This window comes from Mobula birostris, chromosome 7 (genome assembly GCF_030028105.1).
Source record: "Mobula birostris isolate sMobBir1 chromosome 7, sMobBir1.hap1, whole genome shotgun sequence".
Lineage (NCBI taxonomy): Eukaryota > Metazoa > Chordata > Chondrichthyes > Myliobatiformes > Myliobatidae > Mobula > Mobula birostris.
In genome coordinates this window covers 29,409,088-29,433,519 of record NC_092376.1, presented here as the reverse complement: position 1 = coordinate 29,433,519, position 24,432 = coordinate 29,409,088, and the positions used below count along the sequence as shown (strand labels likewise).

At 42.7% G+C, this 24,432-nt stretch overlaps 1 long non-coding RNA gene across 1 annotated transcript; it reads right to left on the bottom strand.

Moving 5' to 3' along the window:
• Nucleotides 1–634: 634 nt before the first annotated feature.
• On the bottom strand, nucleotides 635–22,676 carry LOC140200688 (uncharacterized). The gene is made up of 4 exons (XR_011886692.1): nucleotides 22,585–22,676; nucleotides 15,929–16,088; nucleotides 3,701–3,826; nucleotides 635–1,312 (listed from the first exon to the last, which is right to left on the bottom strand). It is a non-coding gene; the product is annotated as an uncharacterized lncRNA (long non-coding RNA).
• Between the last annotated feature and the right edge of the window lie 1,756 nt (nucleotides 22,677–24,432).

The window sequence follows — 24,432 nt, the reverse complement described above, 5'->3', positions numbered from 1 at the left end:
GCTCGCTTCTATTGTTTGCATGATTTGTGTTTTTTCCCTTTCTGTTGCACAGTGGGAGTAAGTTTTCTTTTATTTTTTGTTCAATTGTTTTTTTCAGGCTTCTTGCTTTGTGGCTGCTTGTAAGCAAATAAATCTCAAGTTTGTATAATTTATACATTCTTCGATAATAATTGTACTTTGAAACTTTGAAATGTGATCTAAGTGGCTTTGACCATGGAATGACTGTTGGTGCCAGATGGGGTGGTTAGAGTATCTCAGAAACTATTGATTTCATGGGAGATTTTCACGCACAACAGTCTCTAGAGTTTAAAGAAAATGGTGAGAGAAACAAATACACATCCAGAGAGGGGCAGTTTTTTGGGCAAAAATGCCTTGATAATGAGAGAGGTCAGAGGAGAATGACTGATTCAAGCTGACAGGAAGGCAACAGTAACTCAAATAACTACGTGTTACAACAGTGGTGTGTAGAAAATCATCTCTGAATGTACCACACATCAAACCTTGAAGTAGTTGGGCTACACCAGCAGGCAACCATGAGCCGACACTCAGTGACCACTTTACTAAGTAAAGGAGGTAACTAATAAAGTAGCCAGTGTGTTTTTAGTAGAAAGGATATGACGTTGGGGGTGTTTAAAAGTAGATTTTTATTTTTGCTTACTCATTACGTATCATTTAAAATAGGCATAGGAAAACCAGCCAGCATTTTTATCCTTCAAAGTGGTTAAAGTAACTGGGAAGTCTTGGTGTTTTCATGAGGTTTATGATCATATGATGCCAATTAAGTAGGTGTTGTGTCTAGCAGCAAGATATAATGATATTTAAACACAGTTTTCAATATCTGGAATAGCACCGCACAGGTGAACACAGTAAACATTTTAATTGCTAATACCACCAGAGGAAGGTGTTTACATGTGACGATCTCTCGCTCCCTCTCGCTTGCTGCTCCAGAGGGAAGGTCCCTGTTGTTGAAGGGTGGTACCAGAGTTCTGGGTCTGTGGTTTGTGGATTGGACAAATGAACACTGAGCTGAATTGAATGTGGATTCCTTTGATATTGTATTAATTTCTCTGTTTTTGTTCATTCTTTCTTGTTGCCATTTGCAGATCTGGTTTTTTTGCACGTGGGGAGGGTTGACGTTCTTGTTGCCATTTGTGTGATTCGTTTTATTGCACGGGAGTGGTGGATGTTTTTATCTGAATGGGTTCCATAATGGGTCTTCTTTGTTTCGTGGCTGTCCGTGGGAAGGTGAATCTCAGGGCTGTATTTTGCATACATACTTTCATCATAAATGTACTTTGAATACTTTGAATCACTGCCAAAAAAACCAAAGAAAAACATCAACCACCCCTGTGCAAAACAACCAGTCGCACAAGCACCAACAACATCAACCCCTCCCCATGTGCAAAATGAGAAGAAACATGTGGTCAAATGATATGGGGGAAAACAACCATCACCCATCATCTTAGTCAGTCTCTCAGGGTCAAGAGTGACTTTTTTCCACTCTAGTTGCATGGACTTCAAGATGCCTGAAGAGACCTATGTGATCTCAGAGAAACACAAATGAAGCAGAACGTGCTTTACGGAGAGGGCAAATAATTCTACTCTTTCCACAATTTCCACTTGATCTCCTTGTGCTTCCCACAAAGATTCAAGATCCTCGGCACATTACAGATCCTTATTTTATAACAGCACAGGAGGAGGCCATTTGGCCTGTAGGATCCATGCCAGCTCCTAGGAGAGCAATCCTTTCAATTTCTTAGATCCTTCAAAGTTCCTTATGAAGGGGATTGTGTTCAAGTGTCATGAGGATAACCCTACGTCTCTGGATAACCCTGGTTGAGAGGAAACCCACACTTGGAATATTGCATTCAGTTCTGATTGCCCCATTATAGGAAGGATGTAGAAACTTTAGAAAGGGTGCAAAGGAGATTTATCAAGATGTTGCCTGGATTAGAGACATTTCTTATGAAGCTATGTCGAGTGAGCTAGGGCTTTTTCTCTTTGGAATGAAGTAGAATGAGAGGTGATGTGATAGAGGTATACCATACAAGATGATAAGAAGCATAAATAGTCTGGACAGCCGGAGACTTTTCCCTAGGGCTGAAATGGCTAATACAAGGGGGCATAATTTTATCATGACTGGAGAAATATAGGGAGGATGCCAGAGGTAAATTCTTTACATAGACAATGGTGGGTGTGTGGAATGCCCTGCCAGGAGTGGTAGTAGAGGCAGATACATTAGGGGCATTTAAGAAACTCTTAGCTAGACACATGGATGATAGAAAAAAGCAGGGTTACATAGGAGGACAGGGTTAGATCGATCCTAGAGTAGGTTAAGAAGCCGGCACATTATGAGCCAAAGGGCCAGTATGGTGCTGTAATGTTCTATGTTCATTCTCCTTCCTCACATTTCCTTGTATATTTATACTCATTCCCCACTGCGGGCACTCATGGACCAGGGATTCTCCTCAAGGTGCTGAAAGTGTTTTCTTTAACAACTTTTAAATCTCCTGCAAAGAAAAAGCTCAAAGTGATTTTTTCAGGGGGATGGTGCAAATAACAAGGCCTGTGCATCAGATCTGGCTGAGAACAATAGATACTGGGGTACGGGCCTGGGGGTAGTTACTTCAGTTAGTTCCCATCCTAAGAGCAAAGTTAAAAAATCTTACAAAATCTTACACCTCTCCAGTGCTGGAGTTGCCTGCTGCAGGTTCACAGAATCATAGAGTCATAGAACACAGAAACAGCCCTTTTTGTCCATCCAGTTCATGCCAAACTATTCGGCCTAGTCCCACTGACCCCCATCTGAACCATAACCCTTCATACCCCTCCCATCCATGTACTTGTCCAAATTTCTCTTAAGTATTGAAATCAAGCCCACATCCACAACCTTCACTGGCAGCTCATTCCACTCTCAAACTACCCTCTGAGTGAAGAAACCCCCCCTCAGGTTTCCTTTAAACACCTCAGCTTTCACCCTTAACCATGATCTCTAGTCTCACCAAACCGCACTGTAAGAAGCCTGCTTGCATTTACCCTATCTATTTCCCTCATAAATTTGTATACCTCCATCAACACTCTCCTCATTCTTCTCCCCTCATTCTCCTATATTCCAGGGAATAAAATCCTAATCTATTCAACACTTCCCTATAGCTCAGATCCTCAAGTCCTGGCAACATCCTTGTAAACTTTCTCTGCACTCTTTCAATGTTATTGACATCTCGTAGGCTTCATCTTTCTGAACTCCACTCACTCCAACGTATGGACTCACTCTTAAGGACTCTACAACTCGTGTTCTTGATAATTATTGTTTATTAATTTATTATTATTTTAGTTCTTTTCTTTTTGAGTTTGCTCAGTTGTTGTCTTTTCTACATTGGTTGTCTGTCGGATGCATATTTTCATTAATTCTATTGTGTTTCTTTCTATTTACTGTGCAGAAAACAAATCTCAGAGTTGTATATGGTGGCATATATGTACTCTGATTATAAGTTTACTTTGAACTTTAAAGCACAAGAAAGCAGAGACCACAACAGCCCAGGACATAAACTTCTTTCCAGGTTGCATAGTGGCTAGAATTGGAGTGGACTCATTAACTATCCTAAAATATGTGTAAATACTAAAAAAAGCTTTGTTCTTAAGGACTTGTTAGACTTGTCCTGATAAACAGGTGAGTTTGTTTGAAAGACAATCGACTTACAAAGTATGCTGTTAGAAAAACAGATTTTTCCAGTGCGGGACCCAAACACTCCATGTCCAAAACTCAGTGATATCTGTTTTGTACTGACCCGTACAGCTATGTTGGAGGTCTTGTTCTCAACACCACCTTTTAAAAAAGCAGATTAAGTGGTCAGTAACCTCTAAGGTACCCTAGTCAACTTCTGTGAAAGTAGTGTATTATGTTACAGTTGCCTTTCATGGCTCTGTTTCACAGCGTTTCCTTGTGCAGCATGAATCGAACTCTTTATTAACCTTTAGTTTGAAGTGGAAGACTCCGACATCACACAAGACTGCAGGTTTGTGTCCAGCAAGTCAAACGTCAAACTCAAGCACAATTATTCAATTAACAACTCAACATTATTCTATTTTTATCATAAATTCTATTTTTTCCCCACTTTTTCCTTCTCAGCTTCCCTACTGGGAAGTAAAAGTAATAAATATGAAAGCTAGTTTACACAAGGCATTTTTAGGTATTTTTTTCTTTAAACCAAGTCATTCAAGGTTGTGTTTGTAAGGGTGTCATTCCCTGAAATTATAATTGAAAAGGAAGAAACTGCTGGAAATGGGATATAAAAGAGAACACACAGTTTATACTCAGCAAGTAACATTCAATGAGGTAGAAACAGAGTTAATGTCACAGTTCAGGGACTTGCCATACCATCACAGAATAAACATGATAATAAAACCCTTATGTATTGTGCCATGGTTGGTGAACACATTGCATCTTCATCTGCCCAGACTCACTTTACATGAAGGGAGAATTTAGTGATTTCAACTATTGAGAACAATAACTCAAGCCCAGGAAAAAAAAATTCCCATCTTGTCTTCAGTACCTGCTGAGAAGTCTGAGCCATGTAGCATTTGCTGGTGGGCTGAACTTATCAATTTTCTCCCAGCACATGAAAAGTAAAAAAAAGCTTCAATTGATTATTGATCATAATTTCTTCTTCTTCTTCTTCTTCTTCTTCTTCTTCTTCTTCTTCTTAAGCCCATCACCCCTTCTGGGGCGTAGGCCCCCAGTGGCAGTTTGCCAGGGTCCTGGATCAGTTTTCAAGTTGTCCCCAGGTGTAGTCCAGCTTCAAAGGTCCTTCCTGTCCCAGGCATGAGGTCTTTGGAGTTTCTGTAGCTCTGCGTTTTTATGGGATGGGGTTACTAGCCCCCTGCCCAACCCTCCTCTTTTCACAGCCAATCTTGAGCCCGTCCATGGCAGAGTTCATCACAATTGCCCCCACCTTCAAAAATATTTTATCACCAGGCATAGCGATCCCCCTCCCATATTTCAGCATTCTTAGGGGGCTGTTCTCTTTGTGACTCTCTCATTTCACTGCCTCCAATGTGAGCACAGCCTTCTCTAAATATGGAGAAACAGTGCTACAAAGATCGTTATTTCCACTTGCCACAAATGTTGTATGATCCTCCTGTATTTCAGATTTTGTTTGTCTTTATTTCATATTTGCAGCATCTGTAGTTTTAGATTTTTATTTGTATTTATTGGTTACATTGGTATACAGCTGTCAGATCCCTAGTCAATTAAGAAAAAAAACATTGGGTTTAAAATGGTTAAATTTTCAGAGCCTCTGTCAAAATGAGCAAACAGAGACATCAGCAGTAAATCATTACACAAGATGCTGGAGGAACTCAGCAGCTCAGGCAGCATCTGTGGAAAGGGAAAAAAGAGACAACATTTTGGGTTGAAACCCTTCCTCAGGACAGGTCACTAGGATAAATCATTCTACAAGCTGTCACCAGGTTCTGACAAGATTCCATTCCTGAGAACTGAGAACTATTCATTGCCCCAAACACAAGAAAATCTGCAGATGCTGTAAATCCAAGCAACACACACAAAATGCTGGAGAAACTCTGCAGGCCAGGCAGCATCTGTGGAAAAGAGTAAACAGTCGACGTTTTGGGCCGAGACCTGATGAAGGGTCTCGGCCCGAAACAACAACTGTTTACTATTCATAAGAACATAAGAAATAGGAGCAGGAGTAGGCCATCCGGCCCATCGAGCCTGCCCCACCATTCAATAAGATCATGGCTGATCTGTCCGTAAACTCAGCTCCATCTACCTGCCTTTTCCCCATAACCCTTAATTCTCCTACTATGTAAAAACCTATCTAACTGTTTCTGAAATATATTTAGTGAGGAAGCCTCAACTGCTTCCCTGAGAATTCATTGCCTGAGCTGCTGGTAAGTCATAAATTAACAACAGTGCCCGGGAGAAGATTACAGAAACAGCTGTGTTAAGAGAGGGCACAGGCATGGGAAGAATGGATTCGCTCACTGACTCAGTGTGTGAGTGAGAGAATGAGTGAGCCCCTAGCGTTCCCAGTTCTGCTCAGCTCAACCCAGCCTGTGATTGCTACAGCACATGGGGGCTGGGAGATGGCAGTGGGGGGAGAAGGTAGATGTAAATACTTTGCTGCCATCCAGCAGAAGATGGGCTCATTTGTCCATCGCCAAGATGGAGTGGAGGAGCAGACTCAATTTGCCAAAGAGCCTGATTCTGATCCTTTGTCTTCTGGATTTATGGAACGGTGTGTTCATAAGATGGAGAGAACCTGCAGTGATTTCTTCAACAGTAGGGAGATAGAGGGGGATCCACTACAGTGAATTCTATACCAGCGTCTAAGAAAGGAGAACTTCTCCACTGCATAATTTATGTATTAAATTTCTCATTCCTCACTTCTGGTTTAGTCAATTTTGATTCAATTATATTGATAAAGCAGCACAAGCTAGTGGAAAAAACCAGGTGATTATTCTTATACTGCGTTTTAAGGGCCGCACCATAATAGTATTGTTGGTAAGGTGTGACAAAGAAACTTAATTGTGGAGTTGTTAAATTACGCTCAATAAGATGGAAATTCATCCTTGACAGCTAGCAGCAGAATTATATATGTAGCATTGTACTCTTGGAATGCAGTTTCACTGAAGCCGAGTTTTTCAAGCAGAGTATAAGATTCAAATAAAAAAAATGAGTCTGCAGGACTCAAAGGTCACGGGGAGAAGGCTGGGAACTGGGGTTGAAGAGGAGGTAAAAAAAGGATTAGACATGATTGAATGAAGGAGCAAACTCGATGGGCCAGATGGCCTAATTCTGCTCCTATGTCTTATGGTCTGCAGGGCATGCTTGGCAGGTCAGACAGTATCTGCGGAAAGAAAATTATTAACCTTTCATGTTGAAGATCCTTCATCAGAACTCATCTGAATTGATTAGGTGTTCTGGATGGAAAGCATAGACTGTTTCTCTTTCCACAGATGTTCCCTGGTCTGCTGACTGTTTCCACTATTGTCTGTTTTCATTTCAGGTTTCCAGCATCTGCCCCTTTTCATTTTCATTGACCAAGTATAACATTCATTTTGGTACAAAACTGAAACGTACAGCACCCGCTCCAGAATCAAAATTCCATTCCATTACCTCTTGTTTGACTCCCTCTCTGATTTGCTGATTTCCTCCAGCATTCTGTGTGTGTTACTCAAGATTTGCAGCATCTGCAGATATCTAGTGTTGTTAATGCCAAGAGCATTTGTTACAGTGACCCTGAAACAATGCTCTGACCTTCATGAAGCTCTGCCCTGTGATGTTCGTGAATAAAATGGGAATTGCAGCCAGTTGCCAGCAAGCTCACTCTAGTCCTCAAGGTGCCAATCCCCACCTCCCTCAGCTAATTTTCCACCTCCCCCCAATGCCACTGACCTATGACCTAGACACACAACTTACTTTTCTCAATTGTAGTACGTGCAAAGGGGTGGTCGTGCACTGTATTAAATGTGACAGGTTTTTGTTGTTGCAGTTACATCTTCAGTAATAATCTGTAGAATATTTTAAGCAGGAAAAACTACAAAGAAGATATTTATTGGTCCTCTATACTTTTAGCAGACATTACTAGGCACCAATGATATTGGAAGCTATAAAATAATTTAGACAAGGAAGGAGAAATATAGAGAATGTGATTAAAACTTAAACCAAAACATAGAATAGAGTGCTGATTATAACACTTCTAGGAGGCAGAGCAAGATTGAACAGACAAGACTAGTGAAGAAATATGAAATCATCCTTGAGATAAGAGTGGATATACCAAGAGGTACACAGGCTTTATTGTTTAGACAATTTCTTTTCAGTAAGTTGCAGTAAATTTCCCATTTAGCTGTGCTATTTATACTGCCCTGCCAACTGCATTTGTATCTATGTTGCTAATGGCACATGTAGTCAGTCAAGAAGGATATGACTACAGTTGACGAATGAGAAATGAGGCTGAAGTGTAGATTATATCGAGTATGATTGGTGAATGAAGAGAGTGGATAAACCCATAGCAACCTGACAATGAGGGTGGTGGGGTGGAGGTACGCCTCTATCAAGGATGGTGGACGGCGCTCCCTCCCTCTACTGCACCTTGGTCAGGGTGTAGTACCTTCTTAGACCCCCAGTCACGGTCACCTGCCACGGGAGCTGGTGGTGGATGGTCCTATGAGCAGCTGAAGTATATCACAAGTCCTAGATATGCGACCACTGACGCCAGACAGACAATCTCTGAAGAGTATTGATAATGGCTGGGGTCACCCGTCTTGTAAAAACACTGTCCAGAAGAAGGGAATGGCAAACTACTGGTGCAGAAAAATTTGAGACTATGATTGCCAACGTCATACAACACAGCACATAATGATGATGATGATGGTGACAATCCATTGGTTAAAGCAGACTAAATTCACATTAAAAAGGCAGTGGATTTCTTTAAGTGTAAAAAATAGTTTCCATTACTTTGTGGCTGAATACCACTGATGGTTTAGATCGTATAGTACTGGTAATGAAAAATGGGCTAGATTTATTTATTTTAATTATTTTATTTAGCGATACAGAGTGGAGTAGGCCCTTCCAGCCCTTTGAGCCACACTGCCCCAGCAACCCCACAACCACGATTAACTCTAACCTAATCACGGAACAATTTACAATGACCAATTAACCTACCGGTTCATCTTTGGACTGGGGGAGGAAACGGGAGCACCCGGGGAAAGCTCACACATTTCACGGAGGACGCACAGAACGATATTGTAACAGTGTCACACTAATGGCTGCGCCACCATGGGTCCCATTTAATTAACAGAAACACAAGAGACTGCAGGTGCTGGAATCTGGAGCAACAGAAATCTGCTGGAGAAACTCAACAATTTAAGAACTACCGGTGGAGGGAAAGGAATTTTCAACGTGAGATAATTTAACAGAAATTGTAATAGAATCAGAATCAAGTTTATTCCCATTCTGATATGTCTATCCTCGGCTTCCTCTACTGTCAGGATGAGGCCACACTCAGGTTGGAGGAACAACATCTTATATTCCGTCTGGGTAGCCTCCAACCTGACGGCATGAACATTGACTTCTTAAACTTCCGTTAATGCCCCTCCTCCCCTTCTTACCCCATCTCTTATTTATTTATTTATTACCCCCCCCCCATTTCCCTTTTTCTCTCTCTTTTTTCTCTCTCTGTCCCTCTCAGAATCACTCCTTGCCTGCTCTCCATCTTCCTCTGGGCTTCTTCCTCCTTTCTTTCTCCCGAGGCCTCCCATCCCATGATCCTTCTCCAGCTCTGTATCCCTTTTGCCAATCAACTTTCCAGCTCTTAGCTCCATCCCTCCCCCTCCTGTCTTCTCCTATCATTTTGGATCTCCCTCCCACTTTCAAATCTCTTACTATCTCTTCTTTCAGTTACTCCTGACAAAGAGTCTTGGCCCAAAACGTCGACTGTACCTCTTCCTATAGATGCTGCCTGGCCTGCTGCGTTCACCAGCAACTTTTATGTGTGTGTTGGTTGGATTTCCAGCATCTGCAGATTTCCTCGTGTTCAGGTTTATCATCACTGACTGAAGTAAGGAAATAGGTTGTTTTGTGGCAACGGTACAGGGCAAGACATAGAACTTACTATAAATTAGAAAAATAAAGAAATGGTACAAAAGATGAATAACAAGGCAATGTACATGGACCATTCAGGAATCTGATGGTGGAGAGGAAGAAGTTATCACAGAAACTTTGAGTGTGAGCGTCCAGACCCCTGTACCTTCTCCCCAACCATAAAAACATGATGAAAGCATGTCTTGGATGGTGAAGCTCTTCAGTGATAGATGCCGTCTTCTTGGGGCACTGCACCTTGAAGGTGTTCTCAGAGATGGGGAAGGTCATGCCGTGATGGAACTGACTGAGTCTACGGCCATCTGCAGTCTCCTGTACATTGTAGGCTGTGATGCAACTTTCCAGAATGCTTGCCACAGTACAAATGTTGAGACCTGCAAGTCTCTGGTGACATGTCACATCTCCTCAAACTCTTAATGAAGTTGAGCTCCTGGCGTGCCTTCCTTGTGATTGCATCGATGCATTGGGCCCAAGATAGTTCTCTGGAAATAATGATGCCCAGGAACCTGACAAGGCTCACCCTTCCAATAGGACTGGTGTGTGTTCTCCTGACTTTCCCTTCCTGAAGTCCACAATCACTTAGAAACATAGAAACACAGAAAACCTACAGCACAATACAGGCCCTTCGGCCCACAAAGCTGTGCCAAACATGTCCTTACCTTAGAACTACCTAGGCTTACCCATAGCCCTCTATTTTTCTAAGCTCCACGTACCCATCCAGGAGTCTCTTAAAAGACCCTATCATTTCCGCCTCCACCACTGCTGCTGGCAGCCCATTCCATGCACTCACCACTCTCTACTTAAAAAACTTACCTCTGACATCTCCTCTATACCTACTTCCAAGCACCTTAAAACTATGCCCTCTCGTGCTAGCCATTTCAGCCTGGGAAAAACCCTCTGACTATCCACACAATCAGTGCCTCTCATTATCTTGTACACCTCTATCAGGTCACCTCTCATCCTCCGTCGCTCCAAGGAGAAAAGGCTGAGTTCACTCAATCTATTCTCATAAGGCATGCTCTCCAATTCAGGCAACATCCTTGTAAATCTTCTCTGCACCCTTCCTATAGTTTCCACATCCTTCTTGTAGTGAGGCAACCAGAACTGAGCATAGTACTACAAGTGGGGTCTGACCAGGGTCCTATACAGATGTAACATTACCTCTTGGCTCTTAAACTCAATCCCACAGTTGATGAAGGCCAATACACTGCATGCCTTCTGAACCACAGAGTCAACCTGTGCAGCAGCTTTAAGTGTCCAATGGACTTGGACCCCAAGATCCGTCTGATCCTCCACACTGCCAAGAGTCTTACCATTAATGCTAAATTCTGCCATCATATTTGACCTACCAAAATGAACCACCTCACACTTATCTGGGTTGAACTCCGTCTGCCACTTAGCCCAGTTTTGCATCCTATCAATGTCCCGCTGTAACCTCTGACAGCCCTCCACACTGTCCACAACACCTCCAACCTTTGTGTCATCAGCAAATTTACTAAACCATCCCTCCACTTCCTCATCCAGTTCACTTATAAAAATCACAAAGATTAAGGGTCCCAGAACAGATCCCTGAGGTACACCACTGGTCACCGGTCTCCATGCAGAATATGACCCGTCTAACACCACTGTTTGCCTTCTGTGAGCAAGCCAGTTCTGGATCCACAAAGCAATGTCCGCTTGGATCCCATGCCTCCTTACTTTCTCAATAAGCCTTGCATGGGGTACCTTGTCAAATGCCTTGCTGAAATCCATATACACTACATCTACGGCTCCACCTTCAACATTGTGTTTAGTCACATCCTCAAAAAATTCAATCAGGCTCATAAGGCACGACCTGCCCTTGACAAAGCCATGCTGACTGTTCCTAACCATATTATGCCTCTCCAAATGTTCATAATTCCTGCCTCTCAGGATCTTCTCCATCAACTTGCCAACCACTGAAGTAAGACTCACTGGTCTATAATTTCCCGGGCTATCACTATTCCCTTTCTTGAATAAACTTCCTTTCTTGAATTCCTTGCTCTTGCTGACATTGTGAGGTTGTTGTTGCAACACCACTCAATCAGTCGATCTTTCTCACCCATGTACACCTCATCACCATCTGAAATTCCGATTGGCAAATTTATAGAGCAGTGGGCTAAGCATGCATCCTCGATGACTGTCAGCAAGGAGAAGATTGAATTTGAATGTTTGGAAGGGAGTAACATAAATGAGCTGCTAAAATTCTAGATTGAAACAACATTGATTTTGGTGAAACAGATTGAGAAAATTGAGCAAATGTGCTAATGAGTCAAACAACAGAATTTGATGAAGGAAACTTATCCTTTGTTTACCTGGTGTCTTGTCCTATGACTGTGTGTAAAATCTTGAAAATTTGGTGTCAGATATACATGTGACATGGCTTGCCTAATGGAACAAATCAAGACTAACTAGAGCCTCAATACTGGGGATATTGGCCTGGGAGACTAATGTTCATTTGCTTACCTTTCCTATGGGCTTTGAGAGATACCGATGTGTTCTTTCCCGTGCCTTGAAGAAACTACTTAAGGCAGTCCAAGTCTCAGGAGCAGATGAGAATCGCTCAACCTGTTGAGTCTGAGTTATGTGCCTGGATTTTCAAACACTCTTTTCGTCAAAGGAACATAGGGGGTATGTCAGGCTGAAGTGGGGGTGGATTGTATCATTGATGTCTGCTTCTAAGGCATTGCTTTGAACATTTATGGTAAGGCAGCAAAGTAGTGCAGAGGCAGAGAGTGTGGGAGGCAGAGACAGACAAAGGTAGGTCTGAAGGTCATCTTAGCTCACCACTCTCTTCTCTTGTTCAGACTTATAATCCACAACTGTTTCTTAGGGCTTTCAAGATTGTCCAACCCTCCAAATGTAATGGGAAGTATTTTCCACTTCCAATGTTCCTCCATTCTCTGTTCTTTCCATAAGACTAATGATGTGTTATTTCATTGATAGCAATGGGATTTCCATTTCACCCTGAGCAGCTCCTCTTCCTGTGTGAACTTAGAACAAATGCAACCACAGGCATTCCAATTCTCAGAAGTTTCACTTAAGGACATTGGATATTCCACCTTGCTGTTTGTGCATAGACACCAGTTGAGGTTAATGGGCCGTGATCATGCACAGATCTTTCTCCTCCCTCAGCTCAGGCACAGTGAGAGAATCCACCAGTGATGCCTCTGTTGTAGCCACAGCTGAAGCTTAATACTGCAACAAAATATGACAGACATCTGAAACAGAGAAGGGAAAATCTGGAAATACTCAACAGGTCAGATAGCATCTGTAGTGAGACAGAGGGAGAAAAACATAGAGCTTCATCAGAAAAGATCTGAGATTGTCTAAATCCACTCATTCCTGAGAGTACGGTTTGCAGCTATGGAGAATGTGTTAATAGGGAATGTAGCATTTAAACATTTAAACAAAACATCCTAATATTTTACTGAAAGAGTGAAACTCTTTAAGTGTGTATTTAGAACATTGCGTTTAGAAGATTACAGCACTGGACAGGCTATTCATCCCACAATGTTGCTGCTATCAAAACGTCGTCCTCATGTGCATCATCCACGTCCCTCCTTACCCTTCATATTCATGTGTCTATTTAAAAGCCTCTTACAGTAAACTACATCAAACTGCCTGCTTCCACTACAACCTCTGGTAATCTATTCCAGGAGCATATCACTCTCTACATAAAAATCCTGCCCCTCACATCACCTTTAAACTTACCCCTCTGATCTTAAAAGCATGTCTCTAGCGTTTGACATTTCTACTCCAGGGTAAAGATTCTGACTGTCTACCCTACCTATACCTCTCAAAATTTAAAAAAAACCCTATCACATCTCCTCTCAGCCTCAGATGCTCTAGGGAAAACAACTCGGGTTTGTTGAACCTTTTTTATAGCTCATACCATCTAATCCAGACAACATTCTAGCAAACATCTTGGCACCCTCTTTGTCCACTGTCCTCCACATCCTTCATATAATGGGGTGATCAGAACTGAGAGCAATGCTTCAACTGCGGTCTGACCAGTCAAGCACACCATATGCTTTTGTTATCACCTTATCATTTTCAATGTGCTATGGACTTGGACCCCATATTTGTGAAAAGTTTGTCTGCACTCACACAACTGAGGAAAAGCCAGTTCTCTCTTAAAATCTATCTCCTTTACCCAACAAGTGATCACTAGTTCTTTTATCTTCCTGTAAGATACAGTACTGTATTAAATTAAACTTGGCAATGCTCATTTGGATATTTAACATGTGGTAAAGGAAGCAGTATATTATACCTGTTCGTGAGTCAAGCCTGGATCATCTGCATTCCCAGAAGATTTTATCAATTCAGCTGGATTTTCTGCTCAGTAAAACTAGCTTGACACTTCACAGGGATTTTAACCCCATGCAGTACGAGCCAGAGGTGCTTATCTGCCCCTTACACAAACTCACAGTAGTCATGAGTCAGCTTCTGTTTTGCTACAATGTGGAGTTTATCACACGGGGTCACTGAAGTTGTAGTTTAAATCCAGGCGAGTGTTGCCACTGTCCTTATCTTCCTGGATTACCGCAATACCATGCATTCAGTCCACACTAATTCCATTGGATATCCTAACAGGGAATGAGCTCAAATTTACAGTAAAATCTTCACAGACCAAATATTGACCCTGTTCTTGACTCTCCCTTCCCTTGGCCTCAGAAAAGTTTATGTTTATGTTTCCTACCATTAATAGAATTTTAGATCATTGGCACTGACTCCTTTACCATAGAAGTATGGAACTGACTTTGAACATTTTGCATTGCAGACACTGTGAAATTCCTTTGTACACTATTCTAAGAGAAAGAAGGGGGGAGGGAGAGAGAGAGAGAGAAAGAAAGGAAGGCAGAGAAAGGAGAGAAATAAAAAGAACAAGACAGAATGAGAGTGAGAGAGAATATGAGAAAGTGACAAAGAAAGAAAAAGAAATAGAAAGAGGATGTAGTAAGAAAGAAAGAAAGAAAGAAAAACAGTAATAGAGGAAGAGCAAGAGATAGAATGAAATGCAGAATGTGAGAAAGAAAGAAATTGAACAATTGGAATTGATTTATTTTTGTCATATTATTGTCAAGAACTTATCTTGCATACTGCTTGATCATGCAGATAAATTCATTATGTAGTACACTGACGAAAGACAATGTAATAACAGTATGCAGAACAAAGTTCAACAGCTACAGAGAAAGTACAGCGCGGATAGACAATATGGTGCAACATCATAATGAGGCAGATTGTGAGATCAAAACCCACTTTATTATACAAGGGAACCATTTAATAGTCATCTAACAGAGGGGTCGAAGCTTTCCTTGAGCTTGTGGCACATGTTTTCAGGCTTTTGTATCACAAAACTCAATCATTCACATGAATATTCGCGGTATTTTCCGTTTTCATTTCAGATTTCCACCCTCTGCAGTTTGATGCTGCAAGGTGCGTCCAGTATTTCCTGCATTGATTTCAGGTTGTTAGCGCCCTCTGTTTTTCTCCTTTTTACTATTGGCACTATGGTCTGCAAGCCTTGTGCATCACAATGTCAGGCGAGAATAAGCTCCAAAGTCTTACAGCAGCAGAGAAAAACTCAAAAGCCAGCAACCCCACAACACCAGGTTTTATCAAATCTGTCAATGAATTCACATAGCATTCAGAAACATTCAAAAGCAATTCAAATTAAACGTTTAATTATCACAGGTTTTCCTTAATATTCTAATTATTCAGTTTACAAGTTGTCACTATGTCATAATGTCATTGACTCTTTGGGGGTGCATCCCTTTGACAATAAATCTCTTTTGCACTTCAGTGAACAACTTGCCTCTCTTTCCAATTATGGGTACACTGTACCAAAATACCCAAAAACCATTTCACCCAATGTTTTCCATTTATGAAATTTCACTTTATGAGACATTATTCCGGGAATGCACTTCCAGGTGTGGTAGTAGACACAGATACATTAAGGACACCTAAGAAACTCTTAGATAGGCACATAAATGAAAGAAAAATGGAGGGCTATGTGAGAGGAAAGAAGTAGGTTAAAAAGTTGGCACAACATCATGGGATTCTATGTACCACAGGATTGTCATAAATCCAGGAATGAACATAGAACATAAAACATTCCAGCACAGTATGGGTCCTTTAGCCCATGATATTGTGCTGACCTTTTAACTTACTCTAAGATCAGTATAACCCTTCCTTCCTACATAGCCCTCTATTTTCACCTGAACAATTAAAAACATTAGAGTAAAGCCAACTAATTCAAAGCTAGGTAAGTTGCCCTTTGCTTACCCTTCTCCTTCAGAGCCATTCCTCTCCTTTCAAATGACTCGGCACACTCTCCTCTTCCCAACTCTGTGGACAGGTGAAGGTAGCTGGGAGTTCACTAAAGAATTGACTACTTTCCTCCACAAGTTCCAGCCTATTATTATGCAGTGAACATGCTACAAATCTGCAAAATACAACTCTACATGCTAATGTACAAAAAAAAACAGTTAATTGCCATCAAAAAACTGCAGTATTTAAATATTGGAAACAGTTTTGCACCAAAACTATAACTTGTTTGATGTTGGCTCTCTTTCTCAGAAAGAAATTAGTGGAAGAAATAAATATAAATAAGTTAAATAAATAATTCATTTGAATCACACATATTTTTAAAAAGGCACCAACCCCCATTCACATTTGCTAATTGATTAATTGGTAAGAGGAGCCATGCTCGGTTTAATAGTTTTTAAATTCACATTTAATATTGGGTTCACCGATCAGGGTTTGACTCCCACCACTGTCTGTAAGGACTTTGTATATATTCTCCCCAAGACCTATTGGGTTTCCTCTGGGTGCCCTGGTTTCCTCCCTCAATCCAAAGATGTACAGTTAGGGTTAGTGAGTTGTGGGCATGCTATGTTAGTGCCCAGCACGATCCTCACTAATTAGATTTGTCACAAATGAATCATTTCTCTGTATGTTTTGATGTACTTGTGACAAATAAAGGCAATCTTGTTCTTCGTTCACCTGGCCTCGGTGGAGTTGATCTCCACTGACTTGCTTCCATTCACCCCATTGTTACGGCTGCAGTATCAGTAGAGCTCCTGGACAATGAATCATAAGGAGCAGGAACGATGGTAAAGGTAAGTAAGCAGCCAGCTGAAAAATGTTGATTTATGTGTTAAAAGTCGCAGTTGACGTGAAGTGTATTACAGGGCTATAAAATAATCCCACACTTCAAGTAACTTTATGATCCTTACTTTTGTACTTGGTGTGATTGGAGCCCTAGTCAATCATATTACAGCCTTGAGCAAAGCTACGACTGCAGCCAGCAGTTCAGTCAGTGTAACGGAGCCTGAAAGTGACAGCGGTTTTATTTGACTTCCAGAGTTGAATTTGATTCCACTAAGGACATTTTTCTTTCATACTCCTGGTTATTTTGATACTATTAAATACAAATTGTAAACCAGCCCCTGCATTCATCATCTAGTTCACTTTCGACTTGCACGGACACCATTTTGCACTGGGTACCATAACAGTATCAAGCTTATTGCTGCTACTGCACAGCTTCGGACAATTAAACTCCACATCTCTAGGAAGATTACCTGAGTTTGACCCTAACCCCTCCTCCTTCCCTTTCTCCCATGGTCCACTCTCCTCTCTTATCAGATTCCTTCTGCTTTAGTCCTTTATCTTTTCCACCTATCACCTCCCAACTTCTCACTTCAACCCCCTCCCCCACCCACATACCTTCCCCTTCGTCTGGCTTCACCTATCACCTTCTAGCTTGTACTCCTTCCCCAACCCCCTTCAACTTCTTATTCTGGCTTCTTCCCCCTTCCTTTCCAGTCCTGAGGGAAGGTCTCAGCCCGAAACATCAACTGTTTATTTCCCTTCATAGATGCCGCCTGACCTGCTGAATCTCCCCCAGCATTTTGTGTGTGTTACACAGGATTTCCAGGATCTGCAGAATCTCTTTATCATGGCCCCAACTGAACAGCAGCAGGCATCCAAGTTTGGACATTCTAATTCCCTGGGGTAAGGTTAGCTGTCGCTGTCCCTTGTATACTCTCCCCAAGAGCAATTGGGTTTGCTCTGGGTGCCCTGGTTTCCTCCCACAATCCAAAGATGCATGGTTAGGGTTAGTGAGTTGTGGGCATGCCATGTCAGTGCCCAGCAAAATCTTCACTGATTTGATTTGAAAGATGCTCTGAAGTCGGCCTCCAAGACACAGAGCACAGGGTCACCAGATGCTGCAAGGATTCACACAGGTGTAGTTCTATTCTCCCTTACGAAGTCTGCACAATTAGGCTCATCTGGGAGTGAAGCCTCACAGTCGTTCATGGTGTTAGGCTTCGCTTAGTAGGAAGTAACAGCCTGCAAACTCTGTGAAAGCTGACATGCATCTCATTCCATCTCTAACCTCAACTGGAATTGTTTTATCTCCCTTAAAATAACCTTCCACAGGTCATACCTTGTCTTCTTATACAGTTCTTGATCGTCGGTCTTGAATGCCACAGATCTAACCCTCAGCAGACTATGGATCTCCTGGTTCATCCACGGCTTTTGGTTTTGCTATGCCTGGCATGTTCTCGAAGGCACACACTCAAACACACAGATCTTGATGAAGTTATTCATTCAGACTCTAAGATGAATCCCTGAATGTTATCCAGTCCACTGACTCAAAGCAGTCCCATCAGTGCACCTCTGCCTCCCTCTGCAGGGTGGTAGATACTTAGGTTTTCTGAAGAGAATGGTCCATTGATTGTCTTCTGCCACTGAATGGAAGAATATGCAATACAGCAACAAAGAATTTTACAGTTTTTATTGTATTACTTAGTCTTAAAGAACCCACCTCTAGCCCCATGGATCATATTCCCTGACCCACTATGGGAAAGCAGCTATACAATTTCATTACAATATAGAGGCCCTTTGGCCCCTTGGGCATATGTGAGCTCTCAGAGTTTCCCCTACAAACCATTGTCCATCTACTTCTGCTACATAGCTACACTAGGGCAAATGTACATTAACAAATTAACCTTTGAAATATGTGGGAGCCCACAGGATCACCAGAGGAACATGCAAACTCCACATGACACCCAGGGTTGGCAAATCATAAACACAGGAGGCTATGGATGGTGGTGAACCCAAGGGCAGAGTAAGGTCTAGAAAATACCCAGACTCAAACTCAAAATACACAAGATGACACAAATGAAATCCAAAGGCAAAGTCACAAAGAGCAGTACTAGAAATGGAATTCCTACAATTGAGCACAGAGTGCTCAGCACAAGGCCTTTAAGTGAGGATTTTCCAGGAAGCAATATAGCAGGCAATAATTGGCTGTCTGAGTCTTAAAGGGACAGTGATAGCTAACCACACTCCATGGAATTGGAATGTCCAAGCTTGGATGCCTGCTGCTGTTCAGTCAGGACCATGATAAAGAGATTCTGCAGATCCTGGAAATCCAGTGTAACACACACAAAATGCTGGGGGAGATTCAGCAGGTCAGGCGGCATCTATGAAGGGAAATAAATAGTCAATGTTTCGGGCTGAGACCTTCCCTCAGGACTGGAAAGGAAGGGGGAAGAAGCCAGAATAAGAAGTTGAAGGGGAGTGGGGAAGGAGTACAAGCTAGAAGGTGATAAGTGAAACCAGGTGAGGGGGAAGGTATGTGGTGAGGAGGGGGCTGAAGTGAGAAGCTGGGAGATGATAGATGGAAAAGATAAAGGACTGAAGAAGAAGGAATCTATTAGGAGAGGAGAGTGGACCATAGGAGAAAGGGTTGGGGTCAAACTCAGGTAATTTTCCTAGAGATGTGGAGTATAATTGTCACAGCAATAACCTTGGTGTCATTATGGTACCCAGTGCAAAACAGTGTCTGTACAAGTCAGAAGTGAACTGGATGATGAACGCAGGGGCTGGTTTATAATTTGTACTCGCAAGGCATCAGGCCCTGATGGCGTACATAGTTGTTCTCTGAAAACTTGTGCCAACCAACTGGCGAGAGTGTTCAAGGACATCTTCAATCTCTCACTGCTGCTTTCGAGGCTTCCCACCTGCTTCAAAACGGCGGCAATCATACCAGTGCCCAAGAAAAAGCGGATGAGCTGCCCCAATGACAATCACACAGTGGCACTCCTCATTTCTACTATGTTGAAGTACTTTGAGAGGTTGGTCCTGGCTGGAATCAACTCCTGCCTAAGCAAGGACCTGAACGCATTGCAATTTGCCTGTGATCACTACAGGTCTTCAGCAAACGCAGTCTCACTGGCTCTCCACTTGGCCTTAGATCACCTGGACAACAGTAATACCTACATCAGGCTGCTCTTCGTTGATTACAGCTCAGCGTTCAACACCTCTGTACCCTCAATTCTAATTTGAGCCCCTGTACAAATATCCTTGACTTCCTCACTGGGAGATCACCGTTTGTGCAGATTGAAAATAATATCTCCTCCTTTCTGACAATCAATATAGTGCATCCTTAGCCCACCACTCTATTCTCTCGACTCCCACCATTGTGTCCTCATCGAGGGATCAGAAGTGGAAAGGGTGAGCAATTTCAAGCTCCTGGGTGTCCACATCACTGGGAATCTATCCCGGGACAACCTATTGAAGCAATTACAAAGAAGGCACAACATGGGCTATATTAGAAATTGGAAGAGGCTTGTTATGTCACCAAAGACAATTGCTAATGTCTATAGGTACACTGTGGAGAGCGTTCTAACTGGTTGAATCACCGTCTGGTATGGAGGGGCTACTGCACAGGGCCAAAAAATGCTACAGAAAGTTGTAAACTCAGCCAGCTCCATCATGGGCACCAGCCTCCCCAGTATCCAGGACACCTTCAAAAGAACATGCCTCAAAAAGGTGATATCCATCATTAAGGACCTCCATCACCCAGGACATGCCCTCTTCTCATTGCTACCATCAAGGAGGAGATACAAGAGCCTGAACCACACACTCAAAGTTTCAGGAACAGTTTCTTCCCTTCCACCGTCAGATTTCTGAATGTACACTACCTCACTATTTTTCCTTCTATTTTTGCACTAATTATTTAATTTAATTTTTATATACACCGTATATATTTCTTATTGTAATTTAGAGCTTTTATTACTATGTATTCCTGCTGCAAAACAACAAATTTCATGACATATGCCAGCCTTATTCTGATTCTGAAAGGAATGAGAAATTTTTACACTGCCCCAAAGAAACGTCCGATGAGGCTTCTACTCCAGGCCCTTTTGAATCGGCTATATCTGAACAACAATGAAAGATTTAAATCTTAAAATGTGCTTTAGTTGTCAGATGAAGTGAAGTGCATCATCTTGCATCTAATCAAGCAGCGAAGGTTGTGCTGGGCATCCCGCAGGTGCTGCCACTCTTCCAGCGCCAACATGGCATGCCCATGTCTCACTAACCCTAACCCTGCAATGTGAGAAGAAATTGGAGGAGCCAGAGGAAATCCAAGCAGTCTCAGAAAGAACTTATAAATTCCTACAGACAGCAGCGAAAATGAAACCCCAATCTGACAGTCAGCACATTAACCAGTACACTACTCTGCTGCCTCCTTCGATTTTATAACACCTACAATGAGACAACCATGCCAGGATGTTTCCCAAGGTGGCAACTTGAGCAGCTAACAGAGATGCTTCCTCACATCTCCATTCATACGGGTGTCTGTGTGGAGTCTGGGCATTCTCCCATCTGATCACACGGGTTTGCTTTACGTGCTCTATTGGCTGGACATTCTCCAAAGAAGTTCAACTGACGCATGTAAATTGTCCCTTGGATGTAACTAAGTGGTCGAGTCTGGGGTGTGTTAAGGGAAACATCAGGAGAGTAAACTAGAATTAGTGTGGATGGGTGTTTGATGGCTAGCACGAACCCAGTGGGCCAAAGGGTCTGTTTCTATGCTGATGGTGTCTATCAGAGACAGTGCCTGTCTCTTGAGCTCATTTGGCATTCAGGAAAGTGCAGATTCTTATAGAACCATTCCCATAACCTCAGATCATCCCAGATGTCTTTATGTCCAATGGAAACAAATTGGTCGGCACATTGTGGGCCAAAGGGTCTTTAGAAACATAGAAACCTACAACACAATACAGGCCCTTCGGTCCACAAAGTTATGCCGAACGTGGCCCTACCTTAGAAATTACCTAGGGTTACCTATAGCCCTCTATTTTTCTAAGCCCCACGTACCTATCCAGGAGTCTCTTAAAAGACCCTATCATATCCGCCTCCACCACCGTTGCCGGCAGCCCATTCCACGCACTCACCACTCTCTGTGTAAAAAACTTACCCCTGACATCTCTGTACCTACTTCAAAGCACCTTAAAACTGTGCCCTCTCATGCTGGGAAAAAACCTCTGACTATCCACGCGATCAATGCCTCTCATCATCTTGTACACCTCTATCAGGTCACCTCTCATTCGCCTTCACTCCAAGAAGAAAAGGCTGAGTTCACACAACCTATTCTCATAAGGCATGCTCCCCAATCCAAGCAACATCCTTGTAAGTCTCCTCTGCACCTTTTCGACATCCTTCCTGCAGTGAGGCGACCAGAACTGAGCACAGTGAGTCTTGACCGTGCTCTTCTCTGTTCTATGTTTCATGTGAAATCTGCAATAACTCTGCACTGATTAAAACTGTGTGTAGCCAGTTCCTATTAAGAGCAGTGTGACGTTGACCAGATATCTACTTCACTAATGTCAATTGAGAAATGAACTTTGATAGCTGAGGTGGTACAACTCTCCCTCACTACCGCAGGTTTTCTGTCTGGAATGCGACTGACTGACTCCTGTGGAAGCCAACCGTCTGCTCCGAGAGAACCCAGTAGTACAAAGGGGAGGATTTCTAGCAAGACCGGTGAAGGCATTTAAGAACCCCCCAAGCTATTGAAGAATACTCAAGGTTGTCATGGCTACCAAAAGGCTGTGCAGAAGTGAGTGGAACCCCATATTTACCATAGAGGTTTTTGGCCTTCTTCTCAAACCAGCCAACCCCCTTTCTCCGTCCTCCTCCTGTGTAAGCTGCCTTGCGATATCTCTGCTGTACACAATGCGAGAAACCCGTTACTGAAGGACTTGTGTCTTTTGCAATCAGGGAAACCCGGACTGGTCAGCTTGCATGTGTCTACCTGAGTCCTGAGCAACATCAGCAAAGTCTCGTTCATTGGCTTTGAATTATGTAATCATGTTTCCTGGACAGCGGCCAAAGTAAACAGCCCTTGGTGAACACTGGTGGGAACTCAAAAACGTACTCAAACCATTTAATTCATTTACTTGTGCGAGGTCATTACTTCATTCCTTGCCTGAAATGGGAGGTCCCAACTGCAATGCAAGGTAGACTAGTGCTGTGTGTTACTGTGCGCAGGCAAAAGAGCAGTGGGAGAGTATCACATCAGTTTAATGGCTCAACATAAGCATTTGCGGTAACTCCACTGTTATATGGATTTGCTAGATTCAATCACTGTTCACCTAGGCAAACTTTATCCTTCTACCATCACTGAGGATCTCGGCCTGAAATGTCAGCTGTACTCTTTTCCATAGATGCTGCCTGGCCTGCTGAGTTCCTCCAGCGTTCTGTGTGTGTTGTACTAATCAATTCTCATTTTTGGGACATATTTCCCTGCACCCATGGATGATCCTTTGATACAATGATTCACTTCAAAACCATTTCTTTGATTACATAGAACAATACAGTACAGTACAGGCCCTTCAGCCCATTATGTTGTGCCAACCCTTTAACCTACTACTACTACTACGTTGACTCAGGCCTAGGGGGCCGGCGTCAGGCACGATGACAGACTCTCTATTTCTCCCTCTCCCTCATCAGTGTGTTCAGTTCATCTACATTAGCCGTGCCGCTATCTTCTAGGAGCGTGTTGACCATAGTCTTGGGAGGGCGCCCAGGGTTCATCCTCCCGTGCTTGGGCTCCCGTATGATGACTAGGCTGGCAGGTAGCTCAGGGTGGTGTAGACAGTGCCCTGCTAGTTGCAGTCTTCTCGCCTTGATTTTAGTGGTGAGCATCAGTAGGTTGTTATAGAGCTCGATGTTCATCATGTGCTGTTGCCAACTCACGTCAGGAGCCATCCGGAGCATTCGTGTATAGCAACCATCTACAGACTTTCGCATCGTCTTAGTGAGTGTCCACGTCTCGTATCTGTACGTGAGAATGGACTCTATGACTGTTATGAAATTCCTCTTTTTAAGCCCTCTGGTCAGGTTTGACCCAGATTTCCTTCATGTCGTTCATAGCCCTCCACACCAGCGCCTTCCGTATCTTTATGTCCTTCTCCGAACTCATCATTCTTGACCTAAGGTACTTGTAGTCAACCTACCCTTTAACCTACTAACCTTTTAACTTATCATTCTAACCTTTTCCTCCCACATAGTCATCCATTTTTCTATCAGATATGTGTCTATTAAAGAGTCTCTTAAATATCCCGAATATTTCTACCTCTACCATCACTCCTGGCAACATGATCCACACACTCACCACTCTATGTGTAAAATCCCTCCAACATCCCTCCATACCTTCTTTCAATCACCTTAAAATAGACATTTCTGCCCTGGGGAAAAGGTCCCTGGCTGCCCACTCGATCTACGCACTTATAGATTCAATCATAATTGAGAAGTATTTTGTTGGACGCTTCAACACAAACTCCTCTCACCCTTCCTCCCTCAGCAATAGGCTGTCAAGTAGAGTCAAACAGTCATTGAGCTACACAGCACAGGAGCAAGCTATTCAGGCCAATTCGGATACAGATCTGTGACAGTCCCATTTGCCCGTGTTTGGTCCATATCTTAAA